This window comes from Heteronotia binoei, chromosome 12, assembly GCF_032191835.1.
Source record: "Heteronotia binoei isolate CCM8104 ecotype False Entrance Well chromosome 12, APGP_CSIRO_Hbin_v1, whole genome shotgun sequence".
In the NCBI taxonomy this organism is placed as follows: Eukaryota; Metazoa; Chordata; class Lepidosauria; order Squamata; family Gekkonidae; genus Heteronotia; species Heteronotia binoei.
Genome location: NC_083234.1, coordinates 42,991,291 through 43,006,580, shown reverse-complemented (window position 1 = coordinate 43,006,580; position 15,290 = coordinate 42,991,291). Strand labels below are relative to the sequence as shown.

Below are 15,290 nucleotides of genomic sequence, written 5' to 3'. Positions count from 1 at the left end.
GGCAACCTTGTGTGATAAATATAATTATTTGCAGCTGCAAATGTTTCTACAGAATTCATCAGTCTAGCTAAGATTAATTATCCCTGAGCACCCTCACACAGAGATTATATAAAATATAAATATGCTCTGCAACATGAAAATACAATTAACCCAAATTCCACATAAGGAAAATTTTATTTAAGAGGTGATTTTTTGATTATATGGCAAGGGGTTTGCTTCAACTCTGTAGGCTCGTGCTAAACTCCCCTATCACTACATCTCTCAAACACTTTACAATTAAACTGCATCCATATTGTTGTAACCTGCTTTTTGTTTTGGATCTCAGTTGTATATAATTTTATCTCTTAAAATATTTGAAATCACAGGGTTCATTTGTAGTGTTAACTGTCCAAAATTGTTAAAAGATGTGATGCATACCTTAAAATAAGTCCTAAATTATTGGAAAATGTACAACGGCATTTACTGAATGTATACCAAGATTTGATGTGTGCTAATATTTGGGGGTTTGGATAGAGTTGGATGGCTTACAGTGAAATGAATTAGTTATGCTATTTTTTTCGGGATTTGGATCCCATGCACGTTTATGCAGACATTATGCCTGTGTTTAATGCTCTTACTTCGTGAAAACTGTATGAAAACCGTATAGCAGCTGTATGCCTCGAAGCTGTTAATAATGGTAGTCTCTAGTTTGAAATCTGCAAACTAGCAATTGGTGTTTACGTCGAAATATAGTTTTGTTTTGATTGTTTTTTTAAAATCGTGCTTGGTCTTACAGTTATCTTGCGGCGCATGTCTTCCTTCCATTGCATTCCATCCCAGTCTTCTTGGTTTAACACAAGGTAAATGTAAATGCCTATTATTTTTATGAACGCTTCTATATTACACAAACATTTCATTTCGAAAAGGCACTGCCTTAAAGACTCAGCCATCATCATCTGCAGGGTATGCGATCCGTCCGATTATAGAATCATAATTGAAAGGGGGGGGGGGGGTCATACCTTCTCTGCCGTCTGACAAATAGTATTCCTTCCCTAGTATGTATATACCCCCATCCCTGCTTCCCAAAAGCAAGGAGGCAAAAGTCCCAACGAAGGCCAAGACCCGGCGGGAAACTACAACTCCCAGCAGGTCCCGTGGCTGGCGTAACCCAGATAGCCAATGAGATGGCCGCTTTTTCCGGGGCTGATTGCCGCGGCCCGTGTGTGGAGCTTTGTGTGCGCGAAAGAAAGAGGCGGAGGGAGCGGGAACGAGCAGGGCCGAGACCGGGAACCAGCGAGAGCGAGCGGAGCGCCAGCCCCCCCTCCCTACCCCACCCCACCGCGCTCCCGTCGGCTTCCCGCGCGGCCTTGCGGCTCCTTGGCCGCCCGGGACGGCGGCCGTGGTGGAAGTGGCGCTAGGAGGGGGCCGAGGCGGTGGTGGCGGCAGCAGCAGGAACGCCGCAGAAATTGAGGCCGGGGATCGAGAGCGGCCTACTGCGGGGCCTGGCCCGCCCCCCTTGCCGCCGAGCCCGGGCCGGCCTGGCTTGGCTCCTTCCCGCGCGGCTTCAGCGTTTTGTGTCTGTGCTGCGATCGGTCCGATACGGCGGGGAAATTTAGAATGGAACAGACTGAAGGTGAGAGGGGGAGGGAGGGGAGGGGAGGGGGGAGTTTGAGAGTAGGGGGCGGGGCTCCAGTGTGGGGGCGGGGTTTTGGAGCCCGCGGGGGCAGGGGGGAGCTGGGGCAGTGATAGCAGCAGCCTGCAAAAGTTACTAGTCCAGAGTTTTAAATTATTTTTAGAACAACATCACTGTTTTGTTTTAAATAACTATGACTATTTCTATTTTTAAATGCAGTAGTCCCCACTTGAAGAAGAAAAATACCCCCTCACATTCTTTTGGAATTGGGAAGCCAGAAAGGGGGGGGCGGGGTAACCTCTTTCAGATTTCAAAACTTTTCCTACCTATTCACTTACAAGCAGTTTTATGATGTGACCAGACCTAAACTTGCAATAAACTTTTTTTTAAAAGGGACCATGGCACCTTAAACACTAACATTTTTGTTTCTGCATAACCTCTGGTGAGTTAGAGCTCACTTTGTTTGATGCACAAAATGTACAGTTGTTAGGTGGATACATTTATATTGAAGGCTGTAATCAGCAGAAACAAGTGTTGGGGGTACTCTTTTGACTGGATCTTGTTTTAAACTGGTTTCTATTTGTAATATTTTTCCACCACCCCTGCCCTTTTATTTTGCAGCGTTTAGTATATATACATCTACTTAGCAGATGTACATTTTGTGTATTTGAGGAAGTGAGCTTTGGCTCACAATTTTATCTTTCTATAACCAGGAGGCTGGGAACTGACCTCTCTCTTAGGTTTAACAGCCACATCAGTCTTGTGTGCTTAGAGATTGACACTTAAAGCCAACAGGCAACGTCTCTTTCCCCTCCCCCCCAACTTTTTTTCTCTTTGATTTTTCTGTAAATATTCATGTAAAATTTTTATTTCAACTGCACCTGAAGACAGGGCTGGATCTAGAGAGGGGGCACTTGCCCCGGGCACTGCTGGAGGGGGTGGTGCCAAATTGGGTATGGAGGCCATTCTATTCTATGGGTCCATAAGATAGAATGGGCCCATAAGGGGGTGTTTTTTTGTTTATTTTTGCCCCCCCCCCTCAAAAAACATGTAGATTCGGTCCTGCCTGAAGATGTGAATCTGACTCACAAAAGTTTATGGTGAAATAAGCTTGGATAGCCCTTTTGTTTTCCTTTACTTCATGAAAGCTTATGCTGAAATACTGTTTTTAAAATTTACCAAGGTGCCGCTCAACTCATTTTTTTTGGTTCCTACATACTAACATGGTTACCCATCTGAAATCACCTATATTTATTTGGAAGTTTTTGTGCAGCCTTTCCAAAGAACCTGCTCAAAATAGCTTGCAAAGTAAATCATATTAAAATATAAAGCACTGTAAGCACTAACAATTAATAAGGTATTAAAACCCAGCTTCAGAAACCTGGCCAGAGCACAAAAGCAGCATAAAACGTTGAGCAGCTTAAACCAAAACCTCATAAAGCAGCTCTAATGGAACGCTTGCAATAATTAGCATTTATGCACCACTTTGGAGAGTTCAGAGTAGCTTTTATGAGTCAATATTTATCTTACTAATACCAAATAAGTATCTGTCAGTAATCTACTGTGGTGTAGTTGTTAGTACATTGTGAGACCTGGCTCTCAAGGTTGTGGTGCGACTTTGGAAGAGCTGCTATCTTTCACCTTGTGTCCTTTGTGAGGATTAAATGGGAAGAAATTCACACTTGCTGTCCTGTTTTGGAGGAAAGGCAAGAATAGAAATGTAATTATCCAATAAGATCAATATTATCTCTGTGTTGCAAATAAATATGAAAGGAAGTGGTTTGCCTCAGGCAAGCCACTGAGTTAATCCTAGATTTGAACTGGGATCTTAATCACTATGGTACTAGTAGATTGGAAATAAGGAGGATCATATGTTTAGAAGAGAAGATTTGGGTTGTGGGCTTGGAATTGGAACAGCATAATATTTTTTTTGTGTTTGTTGGTATTTTGTGGTTGCAGCTCCAAAAGCAGCTAATAAAAACAGCAAAATTATAGTCACCCCACGCTAGCTTAATCCCCACCAATATATGATAGGCAGTGTTGTGGGAGACAGGAGGATGAAATGCAGATTGGCAGTGCAGTCCTAAACAGTTACACTGTGCTAAATCTATTGAAGTTTGTGGCCTTAGAATGGTGTAATTCTGTTTAGGACTTCTTTGTGGGGAAACCTAGATGGAAGAGGTTTGTGCTCTAAAACAGCCATTGAAGGCAGAATATATAAGACAAATACCTGAGAGGAGAATGAGCTAACAGGAGAATGTGTGAATGAAGTATAACAATTTGGGCTATTTGGTGCATTCTAAGAAACTGGTAGAGTGGATGTGGGATGGTGCCGGGAAAGTAGGCCTCAATTAGACATTTGTTGGGGGGAGATGTGTTGAAGAATTTTGAGGATGGGCAGAAATTGGAGGAAACTTGGAAACAGTATGATTTGTGATCTAGAGGGCTTGCCCTAGTGATAAAGATGGAAAAGGCAGCTGAGGGTATAAGATGGTTGTGGTCAAATAGCCTGTATGGGTGTGTGTATTAGTCAGTGTTAAGAGGGCAGCTGTTGATGAGTCGTACAAGGTGATGGAAACAAGAGGTTAGTGGGCATTAGGTAGCTTCTGGTACTTGGATCTTCAGCATGAATGTGGGAGGTTATACTACAAGGCACATAATAAATGTGTTGTTGGGCTCAGTGTGTATATCCATAGGAAGAGTACATGGGGGAGTCTGGGGATATGGCCTTAAAGCAGAGAGGTGTGTGAATGAAGTGTGAGAATTTGGGCAATGGACAATGTTCAGCATGTTAAAAGCTGTTTTTTGCTTGACGTCTAGAGTGGAGAGTCAAGGGATAGTGCTGGCCTGGGAGTTGAGGAAGTCTTATCAGGGACTGGTAATGAAACAGTCTTTTGTGTGTGTTCTTATGGCCATGTATACAGATAGGAACTTGCAAAAATGCCTTGTTACAGTACAAACTAGAATATGAACATTTGTCCTGTTGTTGCTTATAGAGAGAGGCAATGTTTTTTCAAAGGAAGGATGAGGGATAAATGAGAGATTAGAGAATAGTTTAATGTGATGGAGGAGGAAGAGGAGGGCCATTCCGATTTAAAGGGATAGAGGCAGCCATGTTTGCTGCGAGATACTGCAGTGTAAATCTCTTTCCCACTCCTCATCTTCTCTCCCCTCCCCCCCCAAAATCTTCACTGCCTTGGGTTAACAAATGATGTTTCAGTTCTTTCTCATAGCTTCCCATTCTCTTTTCAACCCTCATACCATTCTGAAATTTATCATTAGCAAGCTAGGGAAAGCGACATTCTCCCTCCCTCCCCCTTTCCTTTCTGCAGCCAGGACTGCGGTGCAGAAATTAACCCTTTTCAATGCAAAGCTGCAGCAGGATTTTACAGAAATATTTTTCTCTCCATTTTCATGAAGAATTAAACGAGAATAGGTAGAGGGCTGTGTCTGTTGTAAATGGCAGAAGGAACTGCAATGTCTTCTGCAGTTTCTTTAAGTAAACAAGGAAATTACATGGCCAGTGCTGCTGACAAAAGGCACGGCCGATTGTATACAGCTAGCTGAAACTTATTTACTGATTATATTTTAAATGTAATACACTGAGAGATTTTTTCCCCCTTACATTTTTCTCAAACTATTTTTCTTGACTGTGTTTTTCTGCAAATAGCTAGGTCTCCCATGTTTTAACCAACATTGAACTGTGCAAATGCTGTTAGAATTTCACGTACAGCAGACAACAGAGATGTGAGACAAATTGCTGTTCAGGTATCTGATAAGTGGGAAGCAGGTATATCTGTATGATGCCGATGATATTTTTCAGTTTGATAGCTTTTTTTTGTCTACAGTGGAGACAGGCTCCATATTCTGAATGTATGTTTATCATTTTCTGTTTGTTAATTCTGTTTTTACTGTGTAGATATGACAGAAGCATAAATGTGAATGTCTTGTAAATCAGCCAAACCTTGGTGTGAGTTGCTGGATTCTGCATGTTGATAAATGTGCTGTTTTGTTTTAAAAACAAAAGTAGCATATTTTGATATTTTTATTTCATTTTGTTTGTACCTGTTTATAGATTCCTAGGTGGTTCTGTTGCAGTCTAGATTTTTTTTTAAACTAACAATCTTGGCTAATGCAGAATATAATTTATTATTGTTAATGGCTACAGTGTTATAGTTGCTTGTAGTAATGGTTCATTAATATGTTGCAGCTTCATGATGTTTATATTGGATAAGGCAATGACTGTAATGACATTGCTGTTTTTTTTCTTGGTTACTATTTTTCTTTAAATGGGTCATAGTAAAAGATGATCAATGGATGACACAAGGTGTTGAACTGCTTAAAGTGGTAATGTTTGGCTCCAGTGGAGAGGACAGATACCTGATAAAAAATAAAAGAGTGATGGGGGAAGTGGGGAGATTGCAACAAAATGCTTTCTAGGAATGATGGTTTTTCACTTTAAAAGGTTTTACTTTTTAAGCACTACATGTATGTAAAGTTCAGAATTGGTATGAAGGCTGATGTCATGGATTGTTTTCACAATCACAAAAAGTGTAGCCTAAATGATCTTATTACTTAAATAAGCAAAACTGATCACAGTGTTGTCAGATGTGTTAGAATGGGAATCATCAGCTAAATGAGACAGTACCATTATTTTACCAACTAGGCTTTAAAACAGTAGAACTGAGCTTACAAAGCTGATACAGTAAAAACATAACTGCCTGTGTTTCTCATTACATGAAAATGGTGATGTTTTCTTTTCTTTTTTCAGAGATGGGGGAAAATTGATTCTTAGAAAGGTTTGTAAAATAAAAGACAGTTTACGTGCATATGAAAACAATAGTAGGAATGAAACCCTGATTCACTGCATAGTTGCATGCATGCAACCGTGTTGATGATAAGAGGCTGATACCTTAGTGCAGGCATACCTTTCTGTAAGAGGGTGTCGTTGATTTCAGAGTAATTTGTATGCCAATCAGGTATGCGTACTGTTAAAGCCTGGCTCATAAGGTTCAGTCCTCTAGTTGTAACTGATTGTTGCTTTTATATTTATTAGTTGCTCTTCTGCAAGAGTATCTTCAACATTAAAATAAAACATTGTAAACATACAGTCATTAAAGTTAGCCCAAAATGGGCTAAAAATGCAGTGGCATAATTGGAATTCAATAAATAAGTTAGCCAGTTCCCAGGGAAAATACGTGAAATAAAATTGTCACTTGTTGGCAGATATGCTGGAAAGGTGCCAGATTAAACCTCCCTAGGGAATGAGTTCATAGGCCCAGATTGAAAAAGCATTGTGACGGACTTGATGCCCTTCAGAAAATGTAGGTTCAGACTTAATACCAAGCTGTGGTTTGGCTCTCTGTGGACCACCTTTATGCCCACGCACTCTGGTTCTCCCTTTGCATTCTGCAGTTTAGTTAATTCTCCTTCAATGCAATCTAAATCAAACCAGTAAACTGTGATTGAGCGTTCCCTTTGAGACGGGGTAGCAAACCTGTTCAAACCATGGTTTACCGATATGGTTTGAAGAGCCATGGCAAATAACAACTTGCTAGTATAGGTATAATAGCAAACCAGCTTGTGCTGAAGTGGTAGTGATTAATGGAATGGCAGGGAGGAGAGAGCAGGTGAATAAAGGCCAATTCTCATAGCAACAAGCCGTAGTTTATAGTTGGGTCTGAATCAGATCAGATTCAGGTTGCAGCAGTTGATCTCAAGAGATGAGTAAAAGCGATATGGATAGAGGTGTTCCTTAAGGGCCAAGACAGTTCTTGGCTTCAAAGGTAAGAACCAGCCGTGGAAATATTGGAAGGCAGGAGAGATGGGCTAGAGTAGAACACATGTGTTTCCTACATCTCATTCTCTGCACTAACTGAAGCTTCCAATCCATTTTGTGTTTCTAGGCATGACTTTAGGGTTCTTGATAGAACTATTTCTAGATGATTACAATCTTGTGGTATGCTGATAGCTGATGTCTTATACTTTCCACAGTTTGGTTCATGTACTCAGCATGTTTAGTTTGCCGTTGCTTTGTTTGAAAGCAGACTGGTTTTATTTCTGCTCTGAAAACAGTGCACATAATCCACTCCATGTTACATACTTGTAAACCTCATTGATTTCAATAGAAGATCTAAATACCACTGGGAACTTGAAAGTGGCTGACTTGGCCAGGAGCATGGTCAGTGATTTACAGAGCTAAAGCTATTAGAAATTAAATGTGTGTTTTTTAATTGCAATTATTTGGTAGTGATGCTTCTCCAGCAAAAGTGAACTTGGATGGCTACTACTTCTTTTGCTGCAAGCAACAGAAATTGTACCATGTAGTAGCGTCACAAAATAATCATCTTGTGGAATAAATTAATACGTAAGTAAAACGTTGTAATAAATTACTGCATTTGTGTCAATGTCTGGATAATACAGAATTTTAATTATCGATGAAGGGGGTTTAAAGCAACTTGCTGCATTTTGAAGCCATTGGAATAGAGTGAGAGAACAAATTACCCATGTTTTGGTTGTGTTAGACCTTCAGCAAAATGTTGAATGTTATGACCATTATCAAAAATAGAATGCTGGGCTTGATGGAACTTATTCATTGCTAAGTATAAGGCTTTCTGTGTGAGAAGTTATTAAAATGTTGAGTTTGAGCATTTGTTAGCTTTGCATTTTTGGAACCCGGTTCTTGCACAGCAAATTTTATTCAGACTGTGTTGAGGGTCACACATTGTGATCTCTTTATTGCTGCATGTTGCAAATTATCAGGCTTCTCCTGCTAACCCCTTAATAAGTTTGAGGTTAGAGCAGTCTGCAAAGATAATCAAAGTCATAATATGCTTGAAACAGGAGTTTACAAATTCAGATTTACAAACACAAGCTCTACCTGCTGTTCACCGCAATTTCTAACCTTCTAATGCATTCTACCACAGGGCTATGCATGATTAAAAATACAGCAACAGTGCAGGGATGCAGAGTGCGCCTCTTCAAAATGGCAGTAGATTGTATCTTGTGCTGTACTGTCAGTGTCATGGGTTGGGGAGAAGTGCTTGCCACAGATGTCTTTATGTCACCTGCTGAACCTGTATCATGCACAAAAAGGAGATGCTTTCTTATTGCTCCACAGCCGCAAAGGAAGTTGTGTTTCTCTAGGTCAGGGGTGGCCAATGGTAGCTCTCCAGATGTTTTTTGCCTACAACTCCCATCAGCCCCAGCCAGCATGGCTGATGGCTGGGGCTGATGGGAGTTGTAGGCAAAAAACATCTGGAGAGCTACCGAGCACTGCTTGACTACCGAGCCTGGAGAATGTGGATGCTCGGTATTATGGCCAATACCATAGTTGTGTAAAATATTTTATTTTTCATAATTCTGAAGTAGTTCCTCAGTTGTTTATTTGTTTTGAGAAAACAAATTAATTAGTAAATATTAAAGATACTAAACAGCTTGATCAGTGATTTTTATAACAGCTTCATTCTGTACAAATTAGATTACTTCCTCAAAATACAACATGCATAGTACACATAGAAGAGGAAAAGAGGCCCCCTTTTTGTCTGACATGCTCTTCCTTCCCTTCAACAAAAAGAAACATACAAGATTAAGTTGTGCAAAAGGAAAGTCATGGTTCAAGACTTGTGACCTCACTTAAGTGGCCATAAGCAAATCACTATACTCAGTCATCCTTCCCTCATCAGTAGAGGATAACATACTAAACCTACGGTACAGGGCTGTGGTTAGTGTTATTCTTATCTGTATAGCCTTGTTCCCTTTCCTATGTAGCACTTGAGTCTTGTCATATTGGAGTAGGTTGGGACCTTGGAAGCCAGTAATTGCACACTGGGATCTAGCTTTGATAAACAGATAAGAAGAACAAGTGAATGGCTGGCCCTTCCATCTCTGTCCCCCCACTTTGTTATTTATTTTGGCTTTTGTGTTCATTTATTCAAAAATGTATTAAAGGAAAGAGATTTCCAAACCACCAGTGGCTTAAATATATCAGTCACATCTTGCACCTGTGTTTTGGCTGACAGTTTGTTTGGCAGCTATCAGACAGTGGTTTTATTTCATCCATTTCATAATAATAATAATAATAATAATAAACTTCATACCCAGACACAGTGAATGCATCTTTTCAAATTTCTGTAATAATGTTATTACGCATGCACACGAAAGCTTATACCCAGAATAAAACTTCGTTGGTTTTAAAGGTGCCACTGGGCTCAAACTTTGTTCCAGTGCTATTATTAGCAATGTGTGAAATGTAAATCTAGGTGGGAGCCATATTGGCCTGCAGTAGAACATATTTTGAGTCCAATGGTTCTTTTAACACCAACAAACGTTTATTCAAGGTATGAACTTTCTTGTTCATGCACACTTCTTCAGATACTTAGAAAAGGAAGCTACCATTATCAACTTTTTGTAGCACCATAATAAGATTTTATAAAATAAAATAATCCTTGTATATAGTGCCAATACGGCAATCTAACTATTAGTGCTTAATCTAACCCACTGTTGTCTACTTGGATGAATCAGGTTACTGTTGCAAACGTTCCAGAAAACACCGTCGATGATCTCTTGTTGCTGTTGGTATCCATATAACGTGTTGAGTATTGAGTATTGCATTGCTTTTAGTTCTCTGTTTGTTGTTCAAAATTTAGTAGCTGCTTATCTTCCACAATGAGTTGAATGTTCAGTTCGTTTAAAAGGACTCGTCCTGAAGTAACATCCAATGCTTCCAAGAAGGTTCCGCCTCTGTGTATTTGAATATTGGAGGTTGCGTTCCATTGAAAACGTATATTTGCCTTAAAAAGTTTTGTGGCAAATTTGTTTAGCTGCTTTCTTTTCTGTAGTGCCTCAGGAGCAAGATCCAAAAGCACCAGCACTTTTTTTGCCTTCATGCTGTAGTGGATCCCTCTGCCTTGCTTCTCTTAAAATTCTGTCTCGGGATCTGGGGTATAAGAACTGAATTAATATGTCTCTAGGCCGGTTATGACTCGATTTTGCCAATGGACCCAGCCTACATGCACGTGTTATGGCGGGAGAAACTCCCTCCTTCAGGTTAAATTCTTTTCCCAGCATTGTAGATATATAAGATGGCAAGTCTCCTTGGGGGTCAATTGCTTCATCAATTCCCCTTAGCTTCAGATTATATGATCTCCATTTATTTTCAAGCATCAGTAGCCTTTCAGAAATTTTTTTTCAGATTTTTGCAGCTTTTTTATTTGTGCCACTGCCGTCATTCCAAGCTCCGAGGAGTTAGCTGCCATTTTAGTTGTTTTGGTCAGGGAAGAAGATAGGTTTTATCAAGGGTTGTTTTGTAGAAAAATAGGTGGTGGAGCTCATCCAGGGATTGTTATGCAGCTGCACTTACTATTCAATGGACAAGGAGATGGAACTCTCAGAGGGAGGAGGTGGAACTCTCAGAAAAGTTCAGGAGCTGCGCTCCTGTGAGCTCCCACTGAATCTGAGACCTGGGTGTAATTCTGTTTTTATTGGTGCCAAAAATTCTTCCATAGATTCTTTTATATAAGATCAGAGATCTTGTTTAAGGTCAATAAAATCTTGTTGGCAAATAGGCATGTTATTAGCTGTAGATTCACCTGGTTCCTTGTCTTGAGTCTCCGCCATGTTTGAAGGTCCTTGAGCACCTCTAGCTCATGTTTGCCTCGCCTCTCCATGAGGAAAATAAGAATTTAAATTGTTTGGAACCAGCTTGTTAGTTCTTCTTGTATTCTTTCCCATCATCAGTCAATCTTTTTGGAGCTGAATAGACAGCAGTTCTGGCCTGTCAGGAGGTATCAGTTTGGACCACAGCTAGTTTGCATCCGCCATGTTCTGTGTGATGCTCTGCTCAGAAATGGAAGCTAACGTTTCATATGTAGATGTATGCTAATTGCTGTTCACCTATGTAGAGACAACTTGAGATGTTTTGACATATGCAAAGACTAATTAGCAATAGCAAGCTAAGGTTATAGGTCACAATATGTTTGGATTTAATTAGAGGGAAAACAGTGGAGCAATAAATATGTCAAAGTAGGAGACTAATGCGTAAAAGTATCTTAATTTTTAAGAGTAATTGAGACTCTGCTGTTACGCACCATTTATCTCCTCTCATGTATATATTAAGTGTATGAATCACCAGTTTCCCACAGTTGTGAGGTTCTAGGTGATTGATATCCAATAAAACAAAAACCAAGAAAACAACTACATTTTTCTGATGGTGTTGGATATACTACCAGAGCCATAGACTTGTAGACAGGTGAGGAGTGGGCTGAAGCAAGGATGGAGGGAGAAAGAAGAAAAAAGAGGAGGCTGAGAGCTTCTTTCCTTTGAAGTGAGGTGCTCTGTTATGTCAGAGAGACATATTCCAATATTTATTGCATTACATTACAATTCACTATTTCAGTATATAAAATGTAACTTCAGCCCTATTGATTTGGCCAGTTCATAAATTGATCTCACTTGGAGACTATAAGGTTTAAGGGAAATTTTCATATGAAAGGGAAGGACCTGGGATGGAGCATGTGTTCCAGTGGCTTGGGTGCTTAACCATAGTTAAGGGATTGTGAGTGTTATATCTGTATTAGCTTTTGAAACGTGATGTGGAGATATTGACAGAATGATACCAAGTGTTTGTGCAAAGTTGGTTTGGGCGCAGATGTTATGAAAACCAGAGGAAATCCTGTGGAAAGAGCAAGCTTGCTCAATGTTTCCCCTAGCTCTGTCCTTTTGCTGATGATACTTTCTTCACTTCATTGTCTCTTTAATGTACTGCTGTGGTGCAGGAGTATTAATCTAGTGTTATTGTTGTTTTTAATTGTGGGTTGGGAACAAGGACAGCCATTGCAGCAATATCTTGCCATTTTGTGAGCCATTTGGTTATCTCCTTTTAAAACTTTTTGAAGTCTTTGTGTTCTCCTCCTGTGCTGGACTGTGCATCTCACCAGATTAAAAATGTGGGATCTAGGGCTCAAATAGCATTGTGGCTGTCTTCCCATGAAGCAAGACTACCTTGGAAGATAGTGTTCTGAGTATTAAAAAGTGTAATGGGAGAATATTATGCAAAGGTGAAAATGTAGATGGCATTTGTTCTTCAGTAAGGATTGCATAGTAAATCATTGGCCAATCTCAAATGTTGGAAGGTTGCAAGCCAAGTATCCTCCTGTGATGAAGGCAGGTCTTCAGAATGGGTGCTGCTTGCAGAAACAGAGGTGATGCCTCCAGGGCTTTTTAAAGCAGGAACACAGTTCTGGCTGACCTGGCATCAGGGTGTGTGACCTAATATGCAAATGAGTTAGGCGTAAATACTTTCAAACAGGAAAGGGAAGCAAAATCTCCCCTTGAATCTTTTACCACTGATAGAGATATTCCCAACGTTCTGTGGCTTTGCTGTGCAGAAGAATTTAGGCTGGCACTTGCCAATATGCAGATTTCCATCACTTTCCTAACGCTTTTAAAAGGAGTTCTGTGGGTGTTGAAAGGGGGGGGGGGAGAAGGACTTGTGGAAGGGGGAATGGTTGCAACTTTTCCTGGCTCAGAATCAAAGCTACTAACATTTTCTTCAGGGTCAGTTGAGTTTTGCAATTGGCAGTCTGGTATGATGGGTAAAACTGCAGCCTCATTTGGAAAAGAGAAGTTAAGCTACTAGACGTGACTTGGGCTGTCAGTTATCACTGGGTGGTCTGATCAATAGAGGGTCAATCCATTAAGGGTCTTTGGCCATGTGGAAGGACTGAGAATCTCTTGGCCTTTATGTGAGAGACAACTTTGGGCAAATTGGGACACAAGCAAAATAGCAAGAAAATGGTTGCTTCATTACATAGTGAATTGAAATAAGGACTGACTGATCTCTCTGCACAGGCGCTTGATGCACATTGGAGAAAATTGCATGGATTTATGAAATACAAGTCATGAAGTTAAGCAGTTAACAGTTACATATATTCTAAATAACATGCAGACTACAGGCAAAAAACCTGCAAATATTTCTGTAGAAAGAAATGACCATTAAAAGAGCAGAATGGCAAAAAAAAAAAATCCTTATAGCTAAAATTCAATTTGTGACACCATGGGAATTAGATCATATTAGAATGTCTTTTGGACAAAGCGAAAAAACAGGGATAAATACCACAAGCAGAAAAAATATTAATACACTAATGGATCCATTTCTAATGTTAGCTTCTAGGAACTTTTTGTAATTCTGAATACTGCACATTGTATCAATAAGCATAACAGTGGTCCAGATTGCACAGTTTTCTCTCCATGCAGCAAAACTGAGACAGGCAATATCTCCCTTCCAGTTTTTAAAAAGGGTAAAGGTAGTCCCCTGTGCAAGCACCAGTCGTTTTCAACTCTGGAGTGACGTTGCTTTCGCAACGTTTTCATGACAGACTTTTTAATGGGGTGGTTTGCTATTGCCTTCCCCAGTCATCTACATTTCCCCCCCAGCAAGCTGGGTATTCATTTCACCGACCTCAGAAGGACGGAAGACTGAGTCAACCTTGAGCCAGCTTCCGCTGGGATCGAACTCAGGTCGTTAGCAGAGGGCTTCGACTGCAGTACTGCAGCTTTACCACTCTTCGACACAGGTTTTTAGGTAGTCCTTTATTAAACTATTGTACTCAATCCCAACTTTCCAGCTTTTCATACATGAGAGTATGACATACGTAATACAGTAGTTTTTATAGCAAGGATTACTGCTTGATTTCCCTGTCCCTTACACATTATTGAAGGCTGTGCTCTGTGCTAGGTTATTTACAGTGTAATAGCCGCTGTTCTATTGATTTAGAAGCTCTCAGTTAAAGATATTTTTGAAAAACATGATTGCCCTAAAATATGTTGCTGTGCATTCAAAACATGTCTTGGCAATTGCAGATTGTGTGCTGCATGGCACATGCAGATACCCTCATGCACATGCATTGATCTATATGTGTGCTTCAGTTAAGATGCATCTAATTCCAAGATTTAATTGCTAGCATCTCTTGGGTGGGAGATGAACCCAGAGAAATGGCAGCTCTAAAAATGGCAACAGGCTGGCAGCATTTTGTCAAGGCATTCCCCAAAGTAAAAAATAGGGCCAAATTAGGGAGAGTGATTTACTAGGAATAGAGACCAAAAAGGCAAGTATGGCCCTGGTAAATGGGATAGCTGATTCTCAGTTTAGGATTAGTTCCTGCGTAATTGAGTAAATGTGAAACACATATGCAAATAGATGGAATGCATTTTGATTGTTTATTGTCAGCTATGGCCCATGCAGTGATTAATTACTAACACAATCTAGTTTTCATTGTCCTTAATTAGCGTTATCAGACACTGAAATGGTGGGCTGTTTCATACTTCAGCCTGTAGAAATAAGGAGAGAAGGGAAGGACTTGGCTCCAACTGGCTTTGAACTTGTTTGGTTAGAAATTTCTGAACATTTTCCATTTCTGGATTGGATGATATGAGTCATTAGGCTTTCTAGAATAGGGAAGCATAGGTCCTGTTGCATTATAAAAATGTACTTTGTAAATTACAATGTTGTCATCCAGTTTTGTCACTGAAATATTTCAGAAAACAGAATGCTGGGTAGCTTTGAGGTGTGGAAGCACTACAGAATTTTGAGTGTGTGGTATGAACTGTGGGAAAAGAAAAGGTGCTAGCAAAAGCCCGCCCCCCCCCCTTTTCTTTGTTCTGCGAGCAAGAATGTCAA

The 15,290-nt window shown here is 40.2% G+C and overlaps 1 protein-coding gene across 1 annotated transcript in view; it reads left to right on the top strand.

The window, feature by feature from the left end:
• Positions 1-1,205: 1,205 nt before the first annotated feature.
• NSD3 (nuclear receptor binding SET domain protein 3) overlaps positions 1,206-15,290 on the top strand; it is a 79,191-nt gene continuing 65,106 nt past the window's right edge. Inside the window, exon 1 of the mRNA XM_060251228.1 lies at positions 1,206-1,612. The gene's annotated coding sequence lies outside the window, so the exon portion shown is untranslated. The remainder of the gene's footprint in view (positions 1,613-15,290) is intronic.